Below are 22,287 nucleotides of genomic sequence, written 5' to 3'. Positions count from 1 at the left end.
ACTACAATTCCCATCAGCCCCTACCAGCATGGCCAATTGGCCATGCTGGTAGGGGCTGATGGGAATTGTAGTTCCTGAACATCTGGAGAGCCGCAGGTTCCCTACCCCTGGTCTATACTGATAGGTGTGGCTTATTATAAGTAGAATCCTACTATGCAATTCTGTACCACTTTATGTGCCATGTTAATATTTATGCTATGCTTCAGTTTTTTCTTGTTGGTTCCAGATTTCTCATCCCTAACACATTTTTATTGAATGTCCCATATTGTTCACTGTCCTAACTTACTATGTGTAATTCACCTTGAATCAATATAAGACAGTAAAGAACATAAATAAAAATAAAGTTGCATTATTTTTGTATTTAAGAGGGTAAAAATATATTGTAAGCCACCTTGAGTTCTGCAGGGAGAAAGGTGGCTAATATTTTAAATGAAATATTTTTAAAATGCAGCTTTTGCATATTTAACATACTTTACTTCTTCAAGTATGCTGACAGTTAGCAAAATAATCTATATTATTTATTAACATTATTTACAGTCTGTCTTTTTCACCTGGATTCAACATGGATTACACAGAGTGAATCAAAACCCATGTACACACAATGCTTATGAACCAAATGTTAGAATCAAATGACTGCACCTATCAAGACATTCATACTTAGCCATATATGCTGCTCACGTTTAGACATTATGCCAACTGTGTGGAGACAGGGTTGCTACAATGTGTTCATGCCCCATAATCACATGCTCCATTGCAGATTACTCAAAGCACAAACAATATTTGTTTTTTGTCCCAATTTATTACAATGCTCAACTGAGAAGAGTCCTAAAATTAGGCAGAAAGTTACACTTCAAGTCTAATTAGTTTAGATGGCTCTAAATCCAAGTCATTGACATTAGCTGGACATGAACAGAACTCTTCTTAAATTGAAGCTGCCTTTGTTTAATTCAAACTTGCACCTGAAAAAGTTTTAGAAACCTAAGAACAACTTATCCAGGACAGTTTCTGAAATGTGCCCAATAATTTTATAGACCTGTTCATTTGCATAATAATATTGAAATGTCTGCATGCTGAAACAAGAAAGGACCATTAACTTCCTCACCCTATGTCTAACTGGTTGTTCTAAAAGCCTACTCCCAAATTCAATGTGACCACAATGGAATAATAATCACTCTCTAGTTTTACAATAAGATTGTGATATGTAGTGTCTGACTTGGCCTCAGGTCCCATCTTGGACAAATGGCTGCGAGTATAGGTTAAGTCTTCAAATGCATGAATGGAAGACTTTAGAGAGCACCAGATGTAAGGCACTCAAAGTTTTAACAAAAGAAAAAACTTTAAAACTCATAGAAGCCTGTTAGTTTATATAAGATTCTTTACATTAAACATTCTATCTGTGTTCACATATATTACACATGTAGGACACTAGAACTAGAAGAAACATTTTTTCTTATCAGTTTCATATTGTTTATAACACAGTTATGCCACAATTATCATCATGAAACTGTTGTGCAATGCTCATGCAAAACTCATTAAATACAAAATCTGGGAACAATTTAGTGCATGTAATAACTCTCTCAGAGATGAACAACACTTACAAGTGTTTAAGTATGTCCTATATGATTCACTATTCACTAACACGAAACATTTTAATACCAAATACTTTAACAACTCGGGAACTGTTCAAAAATTTTCCTTAGGTTTTTATTGTAAAACATATACTTTCCCAAACAAATATTACCAGAAGTTTGTAAAAGGAAAGTAGTAGTAGAAAGACTGCTGCTGCATGTGGCACGTGTAATTATATCTATAACCTAGAGCAATGCTATTAGTTAACCTTAGCAATTGCAGTGTTTCACCAACGGCAATAGAATAACATGCACCTTAAATGCAATGCTGGATAACCATAATGGCCAGATCTAAAGATTTATGTGAAACAGTTTACTTGCTTTTAAGTCTAAGTAGGTAACACAATGAGTTTTCAATATTTTAGACAGCTTAATATTTTCTCTATTAGCCACTGCTTTCCAAGTAAAACAACCCAAATCTTGCTAAAAATTGAAGATTTAAATTATTTACACCAATTTCCCCCCAAAAAAACTAACCTATTTTTTAAAAACCAGGCAGGTTAACTTTGGAGCATTTCTATTTTGTCTGACTAACTGATTTGGTTATACCAACTTGGCCACTTTTTTTACAGGCACTCTAAACCAAGAATACGCTCCCCTTTTAAGAAATTAACGTAAAGGTGGGTGTTTGCTTCACTGGCACATAGAAATCTGGGCCTCTGACATATTTTACAGTAATTAACAACAAAACATGAAAAACGAGAATACCACACACAACTACCCGCCCCCCTCAGTCAGTCTTTGAACTTGTCCTCAGACTTCATTAGAGTAGCCAGTTCTCCAGGGCCTTAGAGCAGGCTGGGATAGTAAGTGACAGTCTGTGCAGATCTTTAAAAAGTGCCTGTCAAGGCACTTTTAAGTACAATTAGGTCAGACTAAACACAGGCTAATAAGGCAGTAATTGAATGCCTACCTCTTCTCTTAATTAAATGTCTCGGAAGAAACACCTGCAATGAATGAAGAGGGGGTTGGGGGACACACGAGGTACTGGGGCCTGAACATTTTAGATCCTCGCGCCCCTTCCTCCCCACAACTCCACTTTTAAAAAGCAAAGCAAACTGCCCCTTCTAAAGCCAGCCATTCCCGTCACGTTCTACGGAAGCGGGAGGTTCTAGAGCAAAAGAACGCCGACTCGGGCCAGTAACTCCCGGGGCGCGACGGGAGTCTGTCGGGCAGGAGAATAACTGACCGCCAAGTCGGGTGCGGATCAGCCCCAATCTCCTTAACGAGGCTGAGCCAAAGGGAGGCAGGAGTCGCCAGTCGACTCCGAGCGGGACCGTATTTCACAGAAAGCTCCTCGCAGTCCCCTCTGATGGACCGGCCTCCACCCCTTACTCACCAGGATGCGCTTAAAGAGCGCGTTTTCCTTGGGCGGGAGGCTCACCGACGGCATCGTCTCCACTGTGGATGCTTCCCCTGTTGCCGCCGCGCCGCCTCCTCTTGCTGCCGCTGCGAATTCCGGATCGGTCAGTCCGGTCCCTTCTCACCGCCAACTCCCAGGAGGGACCGCCCGCCAGGCCGCCGCTGCTGTCGCCACCAGCCCAGCCGAGACTCGTTGCTGAGGCTGTTCCTCGCCCTTCTGCTCGGCGCGGCCTCTCCCAGCCGCCCTGCCTGTGCCCGCTTAGCCTTACCCCGCAACGAGCCCCGGGCGGCGAACGGTTCACGTGGTAACTGAACAGGCCGGAGACAGGAGGCGCCGCCAAAATGGCCGCCGCCGAGGGCTTCCCCAGCCGGGTCATCCAGCCAACAGCGCATGCGCCACGACCCCATCGCTTTCCCTTCTTCAGGACTGGGAGGAAAGTCGGGAAATTGGAGTACGTTCACTCTTCCCCCTTCCCTCTCTGCTTCTATGGAAGCACTGCGCCTGCGTGCAAGGGGGGGTCACACTGAGAGAGGATGGAGGGAGGAGTCTCTGGAACGCATTGGTGAGGATTGCCTGGGATGGCCTTGCCCGCAGGCTGGGCTAAAAGACTGGGCGCATCCTCATGATCTTGGGCAATTTTCGAAATAGTTTATTATTGTTTATGCTTATGTTATTTATAGTGTGCCTTCGCACTTCGGTTTGAGGCGGAATTGCACAGTCAATATAATCGACAGGAAAAGACATTCAGTAAACTATACAGAAGCTTTCGAGATAGCGCGTTTTGTTCTTAGCTTTTCAAAGCTATTCCAGCAGACGTGTGAAATGGGCTCAGAAAGTCCTTAAAGCCGATGATAGATCAGAAGCCCAGTCAAGGTGCCACAAGGCTCCGGCTTGTTCTAATCTTACTGCAAACAGTTATTCCACTTGAGTGAATTGTTTGTGTGTGTAAGGTCAAATGGCAGTCGACTTATGGCGACCCATTAGGATTTTCAAGGCAAAATACTCACAGAAGTGGCTTGCAATTGCCATCATCTGTATAGCAACTCTGTCATTCCTAAATAGTCTTCCATCAAACCACTAACCAGGGCCAACCCTGCTTAACTTCTGATATTTGATGAGATCAGGCTAGTGTGGGTCATCCAGATCAGAGTGGAATAAATTGTAGCCAAATATAACAAATAAAATTATGATTAAAAAGCCAAATAAACTAGATTTATTGGGAGAATGTCAGGCTTATAAATATTTTAAATTAATTTTAAGAATCTGATCTTTTTTAACTTAGTGAAAACTACCATGGCAAGCTCATGGTCCTATTAGAATTTACTTCCACTGACTAAGCTTTCCTCCACCATTAGTAAAAAAATTGTCAGGTTGGTCTTTCACACCCTTGCATGTCAGGTTGGGCTTTCACACCCTTGCTATTTGTTCTGGTTGCTGCACTTGCACAATTAGCCACAGCGTGCTGGGAGAGCCAGCTCTTAGACCACATTCCCACAAGCGTAGAGGTGTGCCTTATTCAGCTCCAGCTCATGGTGAAGTGGGCTGTAATTGTGATGCAATAGTAAATTTGTTTGAAGACACAAAGTGGCTTTCAAAGTATGAGGTACATAATGCTCCTCCCAATAGCAGTAGACTTGCTACTCTACCAGATGTATTTCCTGTCCCTGGGTTTTGATTGGGAATAAGTTAAGGTATCAAACCTCAAGAAAGACTTGAGTAGTTTGTGTCTTTCTTTGTTGTAGTGACTTGTAAACGAAGGGAATCTATTTTTGCCATCATCAAAAAACCCAGGTTGGGGAAAATAAAACAGGGCAGGCTCATTTTGGGCATGGAATTTGTAGCGTCCTGCACCCATTATATTTGGCCTGCGCAGAATCACCAATTAAAAAACAAGCAGTCCCCACAGCAACAGAATTTTAGACAGGCAAATATCTTGCTGCAACAAAATTTCACAGAGGACACTATGTATTTAGTGAAAACATATATATTTGTTCTTTTGCACAGTTACTGTCAAAATAGTATAAATGTAATCTGGAATAAGTGTGTTGTGCAGATTTTTACATGCTTTAAACAATAGCAGATCCCCAGAAACTTTGGGCTGTTATTTGGAAAGGTTTTACACAGTCAAATTAATAGCAGGGTCAGTAACTTACATTTATGAAAAACGGGCAACTCAGGGGTGAGGGGTGGCATGCAAGGGAGGGGAGGGGACCCGGCATTTGGACATGGCCCACCCACCCTAGCGAAGGGAGGGGGAGGGGAGAGAGAGGGAGGGAGGGGTAGCATGCAAGGGAGGGGAGGGGGCCCGGCATTTGGACATGGCCCACCCACCCTAGCGAAGGGAGGGGAAGGGGAGAGAGGGGGAGGGGTGGCATGCAAGGGAGGGGAGGGGCCCCGACATTTGGAACTTGGCCCACCCACCCTAGCGAAGGGAGGGGAAGGGAGAGAGGGGGAGGGGTGGCATGCAAGGAAGGGGAGGGGGCCTGGCATTTGGACATGGCCCACCCACCCTAGCGAAGGGAGGGGAAGGGGAGAGAGGGGTAGGGGTAGCATACTTTAACAAAATTTATTCCAGCATAACCTAGTCTGCGTCAGAATTCACTTCCATCAGATGCATGCACATCAATCAGATACATTTGTATTATCAAAGGAGAATATAAATGTAATATAAAAAGAGGGCCTGCACATAGTCCAAACAAACTGATTACTCTCTAGATAGGATCTTATTTTGAACCAGCTTGTTTGGTTCAAAATAAGATCCAATCCAGAGCGTAATCAATTTGTTTGGACTACGTATAGGCCCTCCTGTATTTATGTATTGTGCAGATATTAGTGAAAATTGTTCTAGTACTGCTATTTCAGTAGGAAGGAACTTAAAACGCTTTCAATTGTGTTTGTTGTAAACATTAGAAATAACAAAAACACATTTTGAAAAACCAGTCTACGGATTTCTTGCTTGTTTTAAAGGGCTAGCTTGGAATTTCCGGGGTTAACGATTTCAGCAGGCGCTCTATGTCTGCTACCGAATTGTTGATAGGGGGCGCTCGTCTCTTTTGTGAGCCCGCCCCTCGAGCTACACAATTGGTTTTTCTGCCCTGTCGCTCCAACGTCAAGCTTTGTAGTGGAGGAGAGGAGGGAGAAAACCGACATGGCGGCGTCCTTGCTACCCTTGAGGCGGCTTCTGCGGCTGTCGGGGAGCCCGACCCTCCGTGAGTGACTTGGGTCGATTCGTATTCTAATGTGGCTGGAAAAGCGTGGGTTGCTGAAAGAGCATAGGGCCTGCTTTCTTTTGTCATTGAGTATGACCACTTCATAGGGGTCCCTTGCATGTAACCTTAAGCTTCGGTCTTGGTTTCCTGCCACAGCAACGCCTCGTTTTCTCTTGGCTGAGCCCACTCTGATGAGGGCTATTGCAGCAGGCTGTAGTAGAAACGTTGGCGACGAAGCTTTGCTCTTAAATCGAGCACGGAATGGCATGATGATGCTTGCATGCACTGGCGGACCTACCTAGGGGACAAGGAGTACCCCTTGTCCCCGGGCGCGGCAATTTTGGTCACGTGGGGGGGTCACGTGGGGGCGCCGAGCCAAAACGCCCCCCCACACACAGACTGCACCATCATCATGGAGCTGGCAAGCTGCTGTACACAGAAGTCGGCTCGGGCTGTCTTAGCCCCGCCCACTCTGTACGGTGGCTCACTGGGTCAGTTCCAGCTCTCAGTTCATTAGCAAGCTCCACCTCCCTTTGACCCAGTGTGCGTTGCCTTCTGCCAGGGTCAGGATGTGGTTGCACAGACAAACCTCCTCCCCTGCTGCTGACTGGCCAGTGGCCACCAGCACAGAAGGGAAAGAAAGGTGAGCAGGCCCAGGAGGAAGCCCTCGCAGCAGCTGCCTCGTCACAGCCTGAGAAAGGTTTGTTTTTGTCCCTCCATTGTTCCCCCCTCCCTCCCTCCCTCCCCGCCCGCCCCAACAGGCTGAGAAAAGTTGGATTTTGGGACCTCTTATTGAAACCACTTTGGCTGGATTGGGTCCGATGAGCTTAAAGGAAATATTATTGTATTGTGGGGTGGAGGGCAGGGCATTAAAGGCCAACTATTTTTGGCTGTTGTGGGTTTTCCAGGCAGTTTGGCCCTGCCTGGTCTGCCAGTTTTTGCTGCTAGCCTTTCGCCCGCATTTACGCCCGTGGACTGAAGATGCCCCAATGCCCGGGGAAACCCACAACAGCCTGTTGATTCTGACTCTGGAAGCGTGCAAAATACAGCCTGGTGTTTTAGGATTAGAGAAATCCGACAATACATTCCAAGCAAGGAGAAAACGCTCATTCCAAAGTGTGCGTTACTCTCTGCTCCAGGCAACTGGCTTCAAGCATCGATGGGAAGCACCTGGCTGGGGGGGGGGGGTGCCCTCCTTCCCAGCGCTGGGATCCCGAGCACAAGGCTCCAGGCGTTGCAAAGGCAGAGGCAGGCAGAAGCCCCAAACTCCCTTTCAGTGCCAGGACTCTGCCCTGGAAATGGCCCTCTAATAAAAGAAGAACGAGCCTCTGGGCATGTGCAGAATATGACCAGTCAGAGTGCTGCTGGCATAGAGCGGGCTTCTCCGTTGGCATAAGTGGCTCCGAAGGAGAGGAGAAAGACAAAGGACAAGCTCCAGGGGGTGGGGTGGGCGCAAAGTCCTTGGAGAGGTGGGCTCAGGTTTCTCATGAGTTGGAGGTCGGGAGGAAGTGAATCCCCTCCCAAGCCCAAATGAGTGAATCCCTCCCCAGCCTCCCTTCTCTCTCTCTCTCTCTCCCCCCACCCCCCGCAGCACATCTGCAGATTGTCACTCAGCAACGGTGCTGATTTCAAATCCGGGTGCCTTATTGTTGTGGGAACCTCCCCCCCCCCCCCCCGCCTAATTGTGTGCCCCCCCAAAAGGACTGGCTTTGATGGATTTACTTTTCTAATTTCCAAGTTATGTTTCCTGGCATTGCTTGCCCGACGCATCAGGGGGACAAAATGCCCCCTTCCTTTGGATCTGAAAGCCAGAGACGCGGCCCCGCTGGCTCAGCTCCCAACTTTTTCACAATCAGTTTTTTTTGGGGGGGGAGGGACCCTGTTAGTCTGTTGCATCAAAGTCAAATAGTAAAAGAAAGCAGGCATCTAGGGGCACCTTATGGGGAGAGCCTAATCAAGACTCCTCTGAAGTAAATCCCAAGATCCCTTCTGCACATGCAGAATAATGCACTTTCAGTCCCTTTCACAATTGTTTGCAAGTGAATTGTGATGTTCTGCACAGTAAAATCCAGCTGCAAAGTGCACTGAAAGTGGATTGAAAGTGCATCATTCTCCATGTGTGCAAGAGGCGCAAATGGTGCAATGGGCTAAGCCTTTACTCCCAGACAACAGTCATTCAGATCCCGGCAACCAGTCCAGTGGGATCCACTTCCAAGTTGACTGGTGTTAGTGAAGCTATATAAGTAGACAGACACAGGTCTTGGTGGTTATAAATATCTAAGGTGCATTCTTTCAGGCTATCACCTTATGTTCACTTACCTGCATCAGGAAGGCACTGGAAAACCACCCGGTTAACAGAGTCTGCCTGGTAAAGGTAGTGATGTGATGTCTGTTAATGAAAGAAGAGTGCACCCGCCAGCCCATCACTTCTCCCCCCTCCCCCCCCCAAAGCCTTCCTGCTTCCAAGGGCCAGTGGCTCCAGCTGAAGGAGGAAGGTTTGTTGTTGCTGGCTGTGGGGGGGGGGGGAGTGATGGGCCAGCGGGCACATCCTCTGTCATTCTGAAGAGAAGAAACCATTTTTGTCTTGGGAGGGGGTTAAACAGAGACACATGAGCAGGTGCTCTGTTTTCCCAAAGACAGATTTTTCCCCTCCCGTCACTTCCAACAAAAGTGCCACCTCCTGTACTCATCTGATTTGGGAATAAAAATGACTCTCTTCCCACCCTGTGCTCATCCTTCTGCTATTATCTGTGCTCTTTTACACATAAAGACAATACTGAGTTGTCATCCTGGGCTTTTTAAACACTAATTCTGTACAGTTAATTGTGGAGTCCTCTGTTGGTTAGGACTGTGAGAATTTTTTTGCTGGATCAGATGAGCTCAGTCCTCTGCCTCCAGTGGCCAGATACTGTTGGATAGCTCAGACACAGAACGCTATAGCAATGACTATTCTGTTTATACCAAGTGTGTGTTTAATCAGAAGAATAATTCTTCTGAACATAGAGGGTTTGTTTCTCCATTATTCTGCCTAATAGCAGTTGCTGCACATTCATGTTTACTTCCTTTTATAAGCATAAAAACATAAGAACGAACCTGCTAGATCAGACCAGAGTCCATCTAGTCCAGCACTCTGCTACTCGCAGTGGCCCACCAGGTGCCTTTGGGAGCTCACATGCAGGATATGAAAGCAATGGCCTTCTGCTCCTGCTGCTCCTGAGCACCTGGACTAGATAGCAAAAGCCATCTAAACATCTTGTGGCAATGAATCCCATAGAATATTTTCTACCTATCACATTGTAATCCAGTCCTTCCTCTAAAGAGCTGACTGTGGTTCTCCTCATCTGCATTTTCTCTTGCCCAAGGTTACCCAGTGAAGAAGAAGAAGAGTTTGGATTTATATCCCCCCCTTTCTCTCCTGTAGGAGACTCAAAGGGGCTTACAATCTTCTTGCCCTTTCCCCCTCACAACAAACACTCTGTGAGGTGGGTGGGACTGAGAGAGCTAAGAAGAACTGTGACTAGCCCAAGGTCACCCAGCTGGTGTGTGTAGGAGTGCACAGGCTAATTTGAATTCCCCAGATAAGCCTCCACAGCAGAGCGGGGAATCGAACCTGGTTCCTCCAGATTCAAATGCACTTGCTCTTAACTACTATGCCACTGCATAGGAAGGTTTGTTGTTGTTGGCTGGGGGGAGGGGGAAGAGATGGGCCAGCGACCGCACGATCGATTGGAGTACACCTGATGGCCCATTGCTCCCCCCCCACCCTGGCAGATTTGGAGATATGAGAAAGGGGAGTGGGCACTAATACAAAATGACAGGCATGGATTTTGGGCCAATCAGAAAATACTGGAAAGGTTGGAAGATAAAGGAATCTTTTTTTGCAGATGTAAAGGTGATGCTTTATGGGTTTTTCATAAGCATCTAGTGTGCCACCTATGTGGAAGAAAACTCTGACATGATAGAAAACTAGTGGAGGGGCACTTGGCTAGGTTGACCAACTTCTTGGAGAAAAAAATCCTGTCCCTTTAATAGAGGCTTAATGGGTTACATGTGATGTTAGTTATAATGTGATGGTGATTTAGAAATGACCTGGTGCAAAAAATCATTGTTTGGTCGTGGTGGGGGAGGGTGGCTGCCCATATGGGGGGGGGGCACCAAACTCAAATTTTGTCCCCGGGCTACAGTTTGCCTAGGTACGCCCCTGCTTGCATGGCCCTGTTACCGACTGCAGATTTTCCAAACCGGCATGGTCTGCATGCACACAATATGCTGCGCTGTGATTAAGCAGTTCACGGTGGGTATGGTCAGTTCCACGATAGGAGACTACAGCCCCAGCTATGCATGCTGCTTTGAGTTCCTAGGAGAAAAGCAAAGCAGGCGCAGGACTTTCATCCTGATAGTTGGCGTGGCTCAGGAGTAGAGCATTTGGCAATCCTTCCCTGACACCTGCAGTTTAACGGATCATGTGATGTTCAAGATTTCTGCCTGAGAGATCTGTTGCAGATGCGACTAGACAGTACTGATAAACCAGTTATAGTTTGTGTATACTTCATTCACTGATGGGTGGCTGGGTTAACCTGTAATAAGAACATAAGAACAAGCCAGCTGGATCAGACCAAAGTCCATCTAGTCCAGCTCTCTGCTACCCGCAGTGGCCCACCAGGTGCCTTGGGGAGCTCACATGTAGGATGTGAACGCAATGGCCTTCTGCGGCTGTTGCTCCCGATCACCTGGTCTGTTAAGGCATTTGCAATCTCAGATCAAAGAGGATCAAGATTGGTAGCCATTAATCGACTTCTCCTCCATAACTCTGTCCAAGCCCCTTTTAAAGCTATCCAGGTTAGTGGCCATCACCACCTCCTGTGGCAGCATATTCCAAACACCAATCACACGTTGCGTGAAGAAGTGTTTCCTTTGATTAGTCCTAATTCTTCCCCCCAGCATTTTCAATGGATGCCCCCTGGTTCTAGTATTGTGAGAGAGAAACATTTCTCTCTGTCAACATTTTCTACCCCATGCATAATTTTGTAGACTTCAAGCATATCCCCCCTCAGCCGCCTCCTCTCCAAACTAAAGAGTCCCAAACGCTGTAGCCTCTCCTCATAGGGAAGGTGCTCCAGTCCCTCAATCATCCTCGTTGCCCTTCTCTGCACTTTTTCTATCTCTGCGATATCCTTTTTGAGATGTGGCGACCAGAACTGAACACAGTACTCCAAGTACGGTCGCACCACTGCTTTATATAAGGGCATGACAATCTTTGCAGTTTTATTATCAATTCCTTTTCTAATGATCCCCAGCATAGAGTTTGCCTTTTTTACAGCTGCCATGCATTGAGTTGACATTCCCATGGAACTATCAACTAAGACGCCTAAATCCCTTTCCTGGTCTGTGACTGATAGCACTGACCCCTGTAGCGTGTATGTGAAGTTTGGATTTTTTGCCCCTATGTGCATCACTTTGCATTTTGCTACATTGAACTGCATTTGCCGTTTCTTAGCCCACTCACCTAATTTATCAAGGTCCGCTTGGAGCTCTTCGCAATCCTTTGTGGTTCTCACCACACTACATAATTTGGTATCATCTGCAAACTTGGCCACCCACGCTACCCACCCCTACTTCCAGGTCATTTATGAATAGGTTAAAGAGCACTGGTCCCAAAACGGATCCTTGGGGGACACCACTCCCTACATCTCTCCATTGTGAGAACTTCCCATTTACACCCACTCTTTGTTTCCTGTTTCTCAACCAGTTTTTAATCCAAAGGAGGACTTCCCCTCTTATTCCTTCATTGCTGAGTTTTCTCAACAGTCTCTGGTGAGGAACTTTGTCAAAAGCCTTTTGGAAATCCAAGTAGACAGTGTCCACCGGTTCACCCCTGTCCACATGCCTGTTTACACCCTCAAAGAACTCTAGTAAGTTTGTAAGACAGGATTTGCCTCTGCAAAAGCCATGCTGACTCTTTCTCAGCAGGTCTTGCTTTTCTACATGTTGTATAATTTTATCTTTAATGATAGATTCTACTAATTTACCAGGAACAGATGTCAAACTGACTGGCCTGTAATTTCCCGGGTCCCCCCTAGATCCTTTCTTAAAGATTGGTGTGACATTGGCCATCTTCCAGTCTTCAGGGATGGAGCCTGATTTCAGGGATAAGTTGCATATTAAAATGAGAAGATCAGCAATTTCATGCTTGAGCTCTTTAAGCACTCTTGGGTGAATGCAATCTGGGCCAGGGGATTTGGTAACATTTAGTTTATCAATGGCTGCCAGAACTTCTTCCTTGTCTACCACTATCTTCGCTAGTTCCTCGGATTCGCCTCCTAAGAAGCTTGGTTCAGGTGCAGGAATTTTCCTCACCTCCTCTTGGGTGAAGACAGATGCAAAGAATTCATTCAGCTTCTCTGCAATCTCCCTGCCATCTTTTAGCACACCCTTTGTTCCTTTGTCATCTAATGGGCCTACCGCTTCCCTTGCTGGCTTCCTGCTTTTGATGTACTTGAAGAACTGTTTGTTGCTGGTCTTGATGTTCGCAGCCATGCGTTCCTCATAATCCTTTTTTGCCTCCCTTACAGCTAACTTGCTTCTCTTATGCCACCATTTGTGTTCCCTCTCATATTCTTCATCAATCAAACTGGACTTCCATTTTCTAAAAGACATTTTCTTTTTTCTGATAATTTCCTCAACCTCTCTTGTTAACCATGGTGGCTTTCTTTTGGACTGGGTGCTGCCTTTTCTAACCTGTGGAACACATTCCAGCTGAGCTTTTATTACTGTGTTTTTAAATAACCTCCAAGCATCCTGGACAGTTTTGACTCTCTTGATTTTCCCTTTCAGCTTCCTGCGCACTATCCCCCTCATCTTTGAGAAATTTCCCTTTCTGAAGGCGAATGTAACTACATTAGTAGTTGCCACTTGTTCGCATGCTGAGATACTGAATCTGACAGCATTGTGGTCGCTGTTCCCTATCGGCTCAACAACACTGACTTCCTGCACCAGGTCCTGGGGCCCACATAGAATTAGATCTAGGATCACCTCTCCCCTGGTTGGTTCCACAACCATCTGCTCTAAGCCACAGTCATTTAGCATATCCAGGAATGGTCTCTCCTTACTGTGACCTGAACATGCATTTTTCCAGTTTATATGGGGATAGTTAAAATCACCCATTACCACTACATTTTTGTTTTTGTTGGCCTCTCTAATTTCTTTTTCCATCTCAGAATCCTCTTGTGCACTTTGGTCAGGGGGACGATAATATATTCCTAATATTAAACTGTCCTTCACCCCTGGTATTGATATCCACAGTGATTCTGTAGGGGAACCAGCTCCCCTTGCATTGTCTATTTTATGTGATACTATGCTCTCTTTGATGTAAAGGGCAACTCCACCCCCAATGCGCCCTGTCCTATCCTTCCTATAGAGCCTGTAGCCTGGTATAACAGCATCCCACTGGTTCTCCTCATTCCACCATGTCTCTGTAATGCCCACTATATGAAAGTCCTCCTTCAAAACTCTGTACTCCAGCTCCCCCATTTTAGGTTGAATGCTTCTACTGTTAGCATAGAGACACTGTATACCCTGTCTCTGTCCTTAACCTGGGATTTATGTGCTTTACCCTCAAGTCTTTTGTAGACACTATCCCTTGTCACATGCACATTGCTATGTTCCTGGCTTGTATGTGGTTGATTTAGAAAAACCTCCCTCTCTGTCTGCATCCCCATAGATACTGTATTCCGAACCGAAGTCACCTCAGCTCCTGTCGGCTTTCCCCCAGTGATCAGTTTAAAAGCTGTTCTGCCACCTTTTTAATGTTGAGTGCCAGCAGCCTGGTTCCTCTTTGGTTAAGATGAAGCCCGTCCCGTTTGTACAGGCCTGCCTTGTCCCAAAAGGTTCCCCAGTTCCTGACAAATCTGAAACCCTCTGCCTTACACCACCTTCTCATCCACGCATTGAGACCCTGCATCTCCGCTTGCCTAGCTTGCCCTGCGCGTGGAACGGGTAGCATTTCTGAGAATGCCACCTTGGAGGTCCTGGACTTCAACCTGTTTCCTAGCAGCCTAAATTTAGCTTCCAGAACCTCCCGGCTACATTTCCCAATGTCGTTGGTGCCAGTGTGGACCACCACTGCTGACTCCACCCCAGCACTGTCTAAAAGCCTATCTAGACGAAGTGTGACATCCGCAACCTTCGCACCAGGCAGGCAAGTCACCATGCGGTCATCACGCCTCTCACAAACCCAACCTTCAAGACTAAAAAAAAAAAAATTCTAACCAAGTATCAACTTTCATGAGTCTCAGTACGCTTCTTCAGATCCTATTGGGATATGGACAAAATTTTGAGAAGTGGCATAGATTAATGGTAGAACAGATGTGTTTAGTACGTTTTGAATGCATGATTTTTCAGGTTTGATTGAAAGTGTTTCTGCTTTTGGTTTTCTTAAAGGATCTATTGCAATATGACTCAGAAAGACACTTTCTGTTCTCCTTCCTTCCCTATGCCTGTATCTTGCTCCCTGTTTTCTTCTGTCAAGATTCTTACTTTCCCTTCCCCCCCTTTTTTTTGGATTCTAGGAGGATGGAAATTATCTATCCCCTAAACAAACGGTCTATGTTTGTGTAATATAAACACAAAGTAAATAAATAATGAAAATTTGTGAGAATATAACATCTCTGTGCCTTTCTCTCTTTCTAAAGTTGTAATTAATAGTTTAATAGTGTAATTAATACCTTGATAGAACTTTGTTTTTCAAAACTTGGCCTTTATTATTGTGGTTCATAACAGATAATCTCAACTGGCAAGACAAGTCTTGAAAGTCAAGAAAACTGGCTGGATTATAGAATGGCTGAAACTGAATATTTCTGAGGATGGCAGTATTGCTTCTCACACATTTCTGTCTCTTCTGCCCATCTGCCCTAAAAAAATGTTAAAAGATAAAATCCCCTTTTTAAAATATTAGCACATACCACTAACTTTCTTGTCCTTAAAACAAAATAGTTCATTCTGTGATGAGCAGTGCTTCTACAATATATCAATTCATATAGCAATTGCTATAGTTATTCAGAATTATCATACTAGCTTACTATTTTAAATTTCTGCAGGGTTCCCCCCTCCTTTTTTCATTATTCTCCATATTTAGTGAAAAATCACTTTCACTAGTGATGTCTTCCTTCAAAGGCTTATTTTATTAATTTTTAAATACTAAATTTTTATTGTTTATTAATTGTTAATGTTTATTAATGTTTATTAATTATCAAGGATAATAAGCCTGAGATTCAAATTAACCATCCTTCACTTTAACACATTTGTATACTCCTTTATTTTAGCATCGTCTCGTTCAGCATTCACAGCAAGAAGGGATGACCCAAGAAATCCCAACTGGCTGAGCGTTGGTCTAACTCTTGCTTCCACAGTAGCTATATGGGTTCTGGTAAGAATAATGTATTTAGTAATGATGTTTCAGAAATAATTATTCCTTAGTCAATGACTTAGTCAGTGAAGGAAATATGATATCTTATGCTTAGGTCAATGTATCTCTTGATTCCTAAATCTCTGGGCACTTATAGCTCATTTCTATAAAGCAGCTTCCATGTATGTGTTTTATGAGACTGGAAACATGTAAGTATGAGGAGTGAATATTCTGTGTTCTCTACAGCATTCTAAACCAGAAGCCAAAACAACACTGGTCGTAGTTCTGAAAAGACATCAGGAAAACCCCACTACTGACAAATGTATTGACTCCATCAGGCCAACAGACAATAAATAGCGCATTTGGTATCTAAAGATAATTGTACTTTAGCCAGTTAAGGAAAGCTGGTACCTGGCAAGTGGCTTCATTAGTTTGGTAGTTGTAACGTAGCTTAACCTAGAAGTAAGGGGCACATGAAAATTGTCACATGAATTCAGTTACTTTATTAAAACTCTACACTGCAGTATTATTTTTCTGAACAAATACAGATTGATTTTTAAATGTTGACCTATCATGTCTTTAAGATCTGACCCAGTATTAGTCATGCTTTTTAACCTATGTGTTACATTTCAGATCTTTAAGCAGCATAACGACGATACTATAGAATATGAAAGAAGAAAAGCAGAGAGAGAGAGTCTTAGTGCGGGGTCCTAAATAAAAATGGTGAGTGTGAGCCCTGCGGGGGTAGGGTGGTATATAAATCCAATAAATAAATAAACAACCAAACATAGCACTCTGTGATTTGCCTTTTCTCAGGACCTATTACTTCTGTGAGTAGATGGGGCAGCCTGTCCACTAGGCAGTTGCCTCGGGCACTGGTAGAAGAGGAGCCTCATTCAGCCTGCCTACCCCAGTATTGGGGTTTGCCCTGGCCCTTCTGAGTGGCCAGCAGGAAGCTGCTTCATCCTTCCCTTTCTCCATGAGGGGCAGGTCTGGCCCAGCCCCAGCCATTGCCTTCAATTTAACTGTGCCTCACCTGATTGTGGTTTTGGGAGAGGAAGATGGTGGGTAGAAGTTTCCTGCCATGGTGCCGGGAGTGATAAGGGCAAGTGCTGCTGTGCCCTGCTGCAAAGGGATAATGAGTGCAGGACACTGTTTTCCAGCCTTCTCACAGGTAGATTTAGAAAGCAGGTGCCACCATCTTATTGCGCAGAGTTGTCATTGACTTCCTCTGTCCCTGCAGTGTAGGGAAGGTGGTTTGGGCATGATTTTGTAAGATGTATTGCCTTTAACCGAGAATACCATAGTAATTGTGGGGGTTTTCCCTTAACACTGTTTTGTGTGCAGTCTTTCTACCTAGTGTAATAGTATTACATTCCTGTTTACATTTTTTTAAAAATGTATTTTCTTTATCTGCTTGTTGCACTACTGTGTTTAATCAAGTAGTGTGTGATCTATGAAAGCTGCACACACAGTTAACTGGAGCTTCCTCAGCATCAGGTTAATCTGCTCCATATTCTTGTGTTTTTCATCTCAGCCTTCATCACAAGCCACAGCACAGATGCATATTTCCAAGAGTACCCAACATTCTTAAGCCCGTGCAGGTGTTCCTCCTACATGCAGACTGGTTCAGGTGTAGGGAAGACAGTGCGAGAATGGAAAAACCACATGGTGTCTAGCTCACACAATACACGAAATAAATTTTTTGTTTACTCATTGGTTTGTTTTTAACTTATCACAATGTGAAGATACAAAAAAATTAAATATTTATAGATTAGAATTGGTATGTATCTCCCTGACAAGCCAAATGGCAAACAAGTAGTTAATATTTTGTCAGTTTTGATTGTCAAGAGATGTCTCAAGGATTTAAGCAATCAACCTCGTAAGAATCTGTCATATTGCTTGACTTTTGGGGTGGGTGTGAATATGATTTCAGAGTCTACATTGTGATTTCCATTATTCCATTGTGATTGCTATTCTTACAGAATGGTTTTATCTCTTTAAAAATCTTTTCTAGGTTGAAGGTGTGCTCCTAAGAAGCTACTGGAGTTATTGTTTACTGCCCAAGACAATTAGTAATTTGATAACCCACTGGTTATTGGATTTCTACTTCATATTATCTTTCCGATGTAGAAAGAAAAGTGACTGTGATAGTCATATTTTATTTGGTAATTTCTGAAGCTTATAAATAAAACATGTTACTGTTATAACTTATGTCTGATTGGATGTTTCTGTTAATTCATAAGGTCACCATAAGTCAGATGGGTCTTAATGACACAATACATACAGCCATGTACATAGAACAGTATCTAATTTAAATATGAAACTTATTTGTTTAGAAGAACCTGTATAGATACAACTTTTATTTCTCAGCTGTTATTAACTACAATCTTAAATGGTCATTTACAAATAATAAAACTTCTTGATGTTGATGATGTTTCCATTATAGTGTACTTCGAATCCTTATGAGGTAATGTTGCTGCTGTTTTAGTCCTCTTCCTTAACAGTAGTGGGACAGCTTAATCAGTAAGAGCAGCAGATGGAACTACCATGTTCTATCTCTCCTTAGCCTGCTAAACCTTTTGAGCTCATATGAACTGAAATGGTGCTCTTTTAATAGCAGCTAACTTCATGTATTATCATGATTGAGATGCATCTGTGAATTTTCCTCAAAGGTATCTTTCAGGCACATGAGACTTTGCAGTGAGAGGGTTTTCTTTTTTGGCCATCTACACTAGCAATCTCTATTTGATCCTAGAACTGACGTTTGTGATTTGTTTTTACTCGAGCACTTTTTTGTGATTCTTCATTTCCAGCCTGAGATAAATGGCTGTTGTACCGTTACATGCTCCCTAACTGAAAGCCAAACATGCATTATACAGTAATTTAAAATTATCACCCTAGTTTTTGTTACATTTTCCTGCAACATTATGTTAGCAATGCATGTTGAGCAAAGCTTTCTTTATGCACATATAAACTAACAAAATATGTGGCTGAGGTAAACCACAAGAAATAATTTGATGTCCATATAAGGTTAAATGATCTCATTTATAATTCTGTAGTACAATAGCTTGGCCCTAAACCAGTTTAGTGGGACTATCTATTGATTTCAATAAGAATAAAATTCAAGGACGCATATTTAAGACTGCAGTCTAATGATGCCAGAGATGAAGTTCACTGTCAATAGAGCAGGCTTGAAAAGACCCATACACATGGTTGCTTAATACAAGAATGGTTCTCAGTTTATTGAGAGTTGATTCATATGTCTTGTGGGCCATTGATGTGCCAAAATGGCCATTTTTGGGCAGGTTAGATAACTATATTTTTGTGGAGCAGGGTCACATATTATCAGTCAATATAGAGTGAGCTCACGCTCTTTAGAACAGCATGCTGTGTGCATAAAACTAAGTGACATCAGTCTGTGTTGGACTGACATTCTTAATAAAAACGAGTCATTGCATGGTTCAGTGCCCACCATACTGTATAATGAGACCTGAGTCTTGATCTTACAAACATGTTTTAAAACTGAGCTCTGGTAGTATTAGTATCCAGTAGTAGTATTACTTCCCATGGTGAACAATACTGACTGCCCACAAATCAGCTGATGGCTATGGCAAACAGATTTGTCACTGGTGTATGTGTGGGGGAGGCACACAGGCAAAAGAGGAGTGGGCTACAAATCTGTCTGCTGTAGCCATCAGCTGATTTGTGGGCAGTCAGTATTGTTCACAGTAGAAAGTAATACTACTACTGGATACTAACACTACCAGACCTCAGCTCAGCCAGAGGCACAGATCGAGCTAAGTTGCCCACAAAGCAGCACAAGAGAAGCCTGGATTGGCCGAGCGTGGCTCAGTCCCCGCCTTGGTCCTCCTACCTGCGTCAAGGGGGTGGGCCTGGCTGTCATTCTCTCCTTGGCTAGTAGGGGCTTGAACCTTGGTGCGTCTGAACCTGCTCCGTCACCACAGCCCCCCCCCCCCCCGCACGCAACATGCCTCTTTGCAGGATCGCGTGGCAGACTTTAGCCTCTCGCCTCAGCAGGGCCAAGTCCCTTCGTGGATACGGTGAGTGAGGGGTGACGTTTGCGCGCCCAGCGGGGGGCGAGGCGTGGGTGCTGTTGCGCCAGGTGAGCCCGGGGCGCTGCAGCAGGGGGCCGGGGGGCCGAGGGAAGTGCGCAGGAGAGGGAGCGCAGAGCCCGGAGGTGTTCTCCTGGGATGCTGTGCGCTGCCTGCAAGAGGAGACGTGAAGGTCACGCAGCTTAGGCAATGGCAGGGATCCGAGGCCAACCCGTCCAGGCGCCCGCTTCGGAGATCCTTGCATTCGCCCAGCCTCCCACCAGCCATATATTTCGTACATGCGGGGCCTTGAGAGTCCACCACCTCCCCCTATCCCATGTGCCTGGAGGGGTGACAGCGAAACAGCCCCCAGCGCTTCCTGGTCCCTTTGGGGTTTTCTTCCCGAGTTGTTTTGAATGGGGCTGCGACCTGGTCTGCTGGAGGGGAAAATGTGGGCTGACAGTTGCAAAAAAAGCAAACAAAAAAGCCCGACGAGCCTCGCGTGGGCCCCATGAAGCCTGCGCACACAGGCTGAGCAGCTGACACAAATTCGGACTGAAGGGTGAGTGGAGCAAGAATGTGGAAATAAAGGGCCAGGGATTTTTCCTTTTTTCTTTGGGCTCCTAAATAAAGCTGAGTTGGCACCCCCGCAAGAGCCTGGCGTTCGGTTCAGGGAAGAGAACGTGCTGATTCTGTTCAGTGCGGACAGGTTGTGTTTATTCTACCATTCGGAGCAATGAGGGCGAGGGGGGTGGGGGATCTGGACTGCCTAGTCGCTAAAAGGCTGGATTCTGCCCTTGACATTGTATTTATGTCTGCCTCAGTCTCTACCTCTGGTGGCGTAATCTTGGATAGAGAGTGGTGTTACCTGCTAGTGGATGTTGTCATGGCCTCTACCATAGATGAGCTTTGAAAAAACATTAGATGGGTAAATACCTTCCACTAATGGGGTCCCTTACTGGCTACTAGCCATGGTCATTATGTGCAATAACTGCATCCAGTGGTAATTAACCTCTGAATACTAGTGTTAGGAAGTAGTAGTATCAGCAGAACCCTAATCTCTTCAGTGGGGATCCAAAGCAGTTTATAGGATCATTCTCTTATTCTCCCTTTATTCTCACAATAACAATCCTGTGATGTATGTAGGTTAGGTTGATAATGAATAATGAATGGCCAGAATGGGAATTCAGACCTAGCCTTCCCAAATCATAGTCTCAATGTTAATTAAACTGCATTATGTGAAACTGATTAATGTCTAACTCTTGAGGACAAGCACTTAATATATTTTCCTGAAAGGCAGAGGACTCTTAATGTAAGACAATCCCAATTTTTAAAAAAAGTTACAAGCTTTTTAAAATTTTTGTAAATAACTGTTACTTGTTTGTGAATTTAAGATGGCCCCATCTATTATTTAAAGGTACATGTGGGGGAAAAACCCATGTCTTTTCAGGCAAATAGTGCACTATATTATTGTTTGAATTATTATATTTAGATTTTCAACTAAATACTGCAGACCTCTTATTTCATGGAGAAATCTGCTCTAGAACTAGTAAACCTTGCTTTTGAATTCTTGGAGCTCCAACAGTATAGTCCCAAAAAGAGTTACATTATTCACAGCACATTGATTTAACTGGATGTAGTAGAGTATAATTCTGCTTATGCTGGCAACAATATGTGTCTTTAATTGCTTCATGTTTTCGTATGGGTAAAGAGAATGCAAAACAAAAATTCTGATTTTCACAATTGGTTTCCTAAACAGATCTGTGCTCTGTAGTACAAAAGGCATGTGATATGGAATGCTGGGCCAGAGTTTTTGAATTATGCTGCTGGGTAGTACAAAAGAATTCTGAAATTGCAAACACAAATGTTTTATTATTTTCTACAAAATTATAGAGACTAATAAAACATATGTTTGCAATTTCAGATGTGATTCACTTCCACCAGCTGAATATACAGGAAGGCTTAAAGGACTTTCCTGGACTGAAATAAACCATCTTGCATATGTTGATATACTGTCTTCTAGTTATGGAAGCTAGGTGTAATATGTTGGGGTCTCTTATTAACTCTGCTGTCTTGTGCTTCAGTAGTTATATTACTTTGAAATTGTAATTTTTGAATGACGCAGGCTGGCAAAGACCTGTAGCCAGATTTCTTGTGTATTTTAAAATTATCTTAGGCTGATTCCACATGGGCAAAAAACAGCGGTGTGAAAATGGTGTGAAAACAGTACAAACCTTTTTACACTGTTTTAAACCCTTTTACACCATTTTCACACCGTTTTCACACTGCTGTTTTTGGCCCATGCAGAATCAGCCTTTGTATTTCTTGTTCTATTGTATTTCCTTGTTTTCATTTATTTATAATTCTATGGGATTGAAAGTGAAATAAAATTTGAAATTTATAAAAAATTAAACTAATATTCAGGCTTATTTAGGAAATCTGTGAATTAGAATGTTAGATAAGTGATCTCCCTCAGTCTACTGCAGCACAATTAAAATCTTCTTTAGTGTCTCTCTGTGTTGCGATGTATCTAAGCTTGAATAATATAGTAGGCTGCTTGCTACAAAGTATTGGAGCTAGTAACAACTCTGTGCATCTATTCAGTGTCAACACATTGTCCCACTGGCGG

General features: G+C 44.0%; 1 protein-coding gene and 1 long non-coding RNA gene across 2 annotated transcripts in view; both read left to right on the top strand.

Annotated features, from left to right (window-relative positions):
• Positions 1-22,287, top strand: part of ME3 (malic enzyme 3) — a 148,321-nt gene that overhangs the window by 92,567 nt on the left and 33,467 nt on the right. The gene's annotated exons all lie outside the window — the stretch shown is intronic.
• LOC125430920 lies at positions 10,410-16,265 on the top strand. The gene is made up of 3 exons (XR_007244255.1): positions 10,410-10,494; positions 15,521-15,624; positions 16,237-16,265. It is a non-coding gene; the product is annotated as an uncharacterized LOC125430920 (long non-coding RNA).

This window comes from Sphaerodactylus townsendi, linkage group LG04, assembly GCF_021028975.2.
Source record: "Sphaerodactylus townsendi isolate TG3544 linkage group LG04, MPM_Stown_v2.3, whole genome shotgun sequence".
Classification (NCBI taxonomy): Eukaryota; Metazoa; Chordata; class Lepidosauria; order Squamata; family Sphaerodactylidae; genus Sphaerodactylus; species Sphaerodactylus townsendi.
Note: the sequence above shows the minus strand (reverse complement) of the source record. Positions and strands in the feature narration are given on the sequence as shown.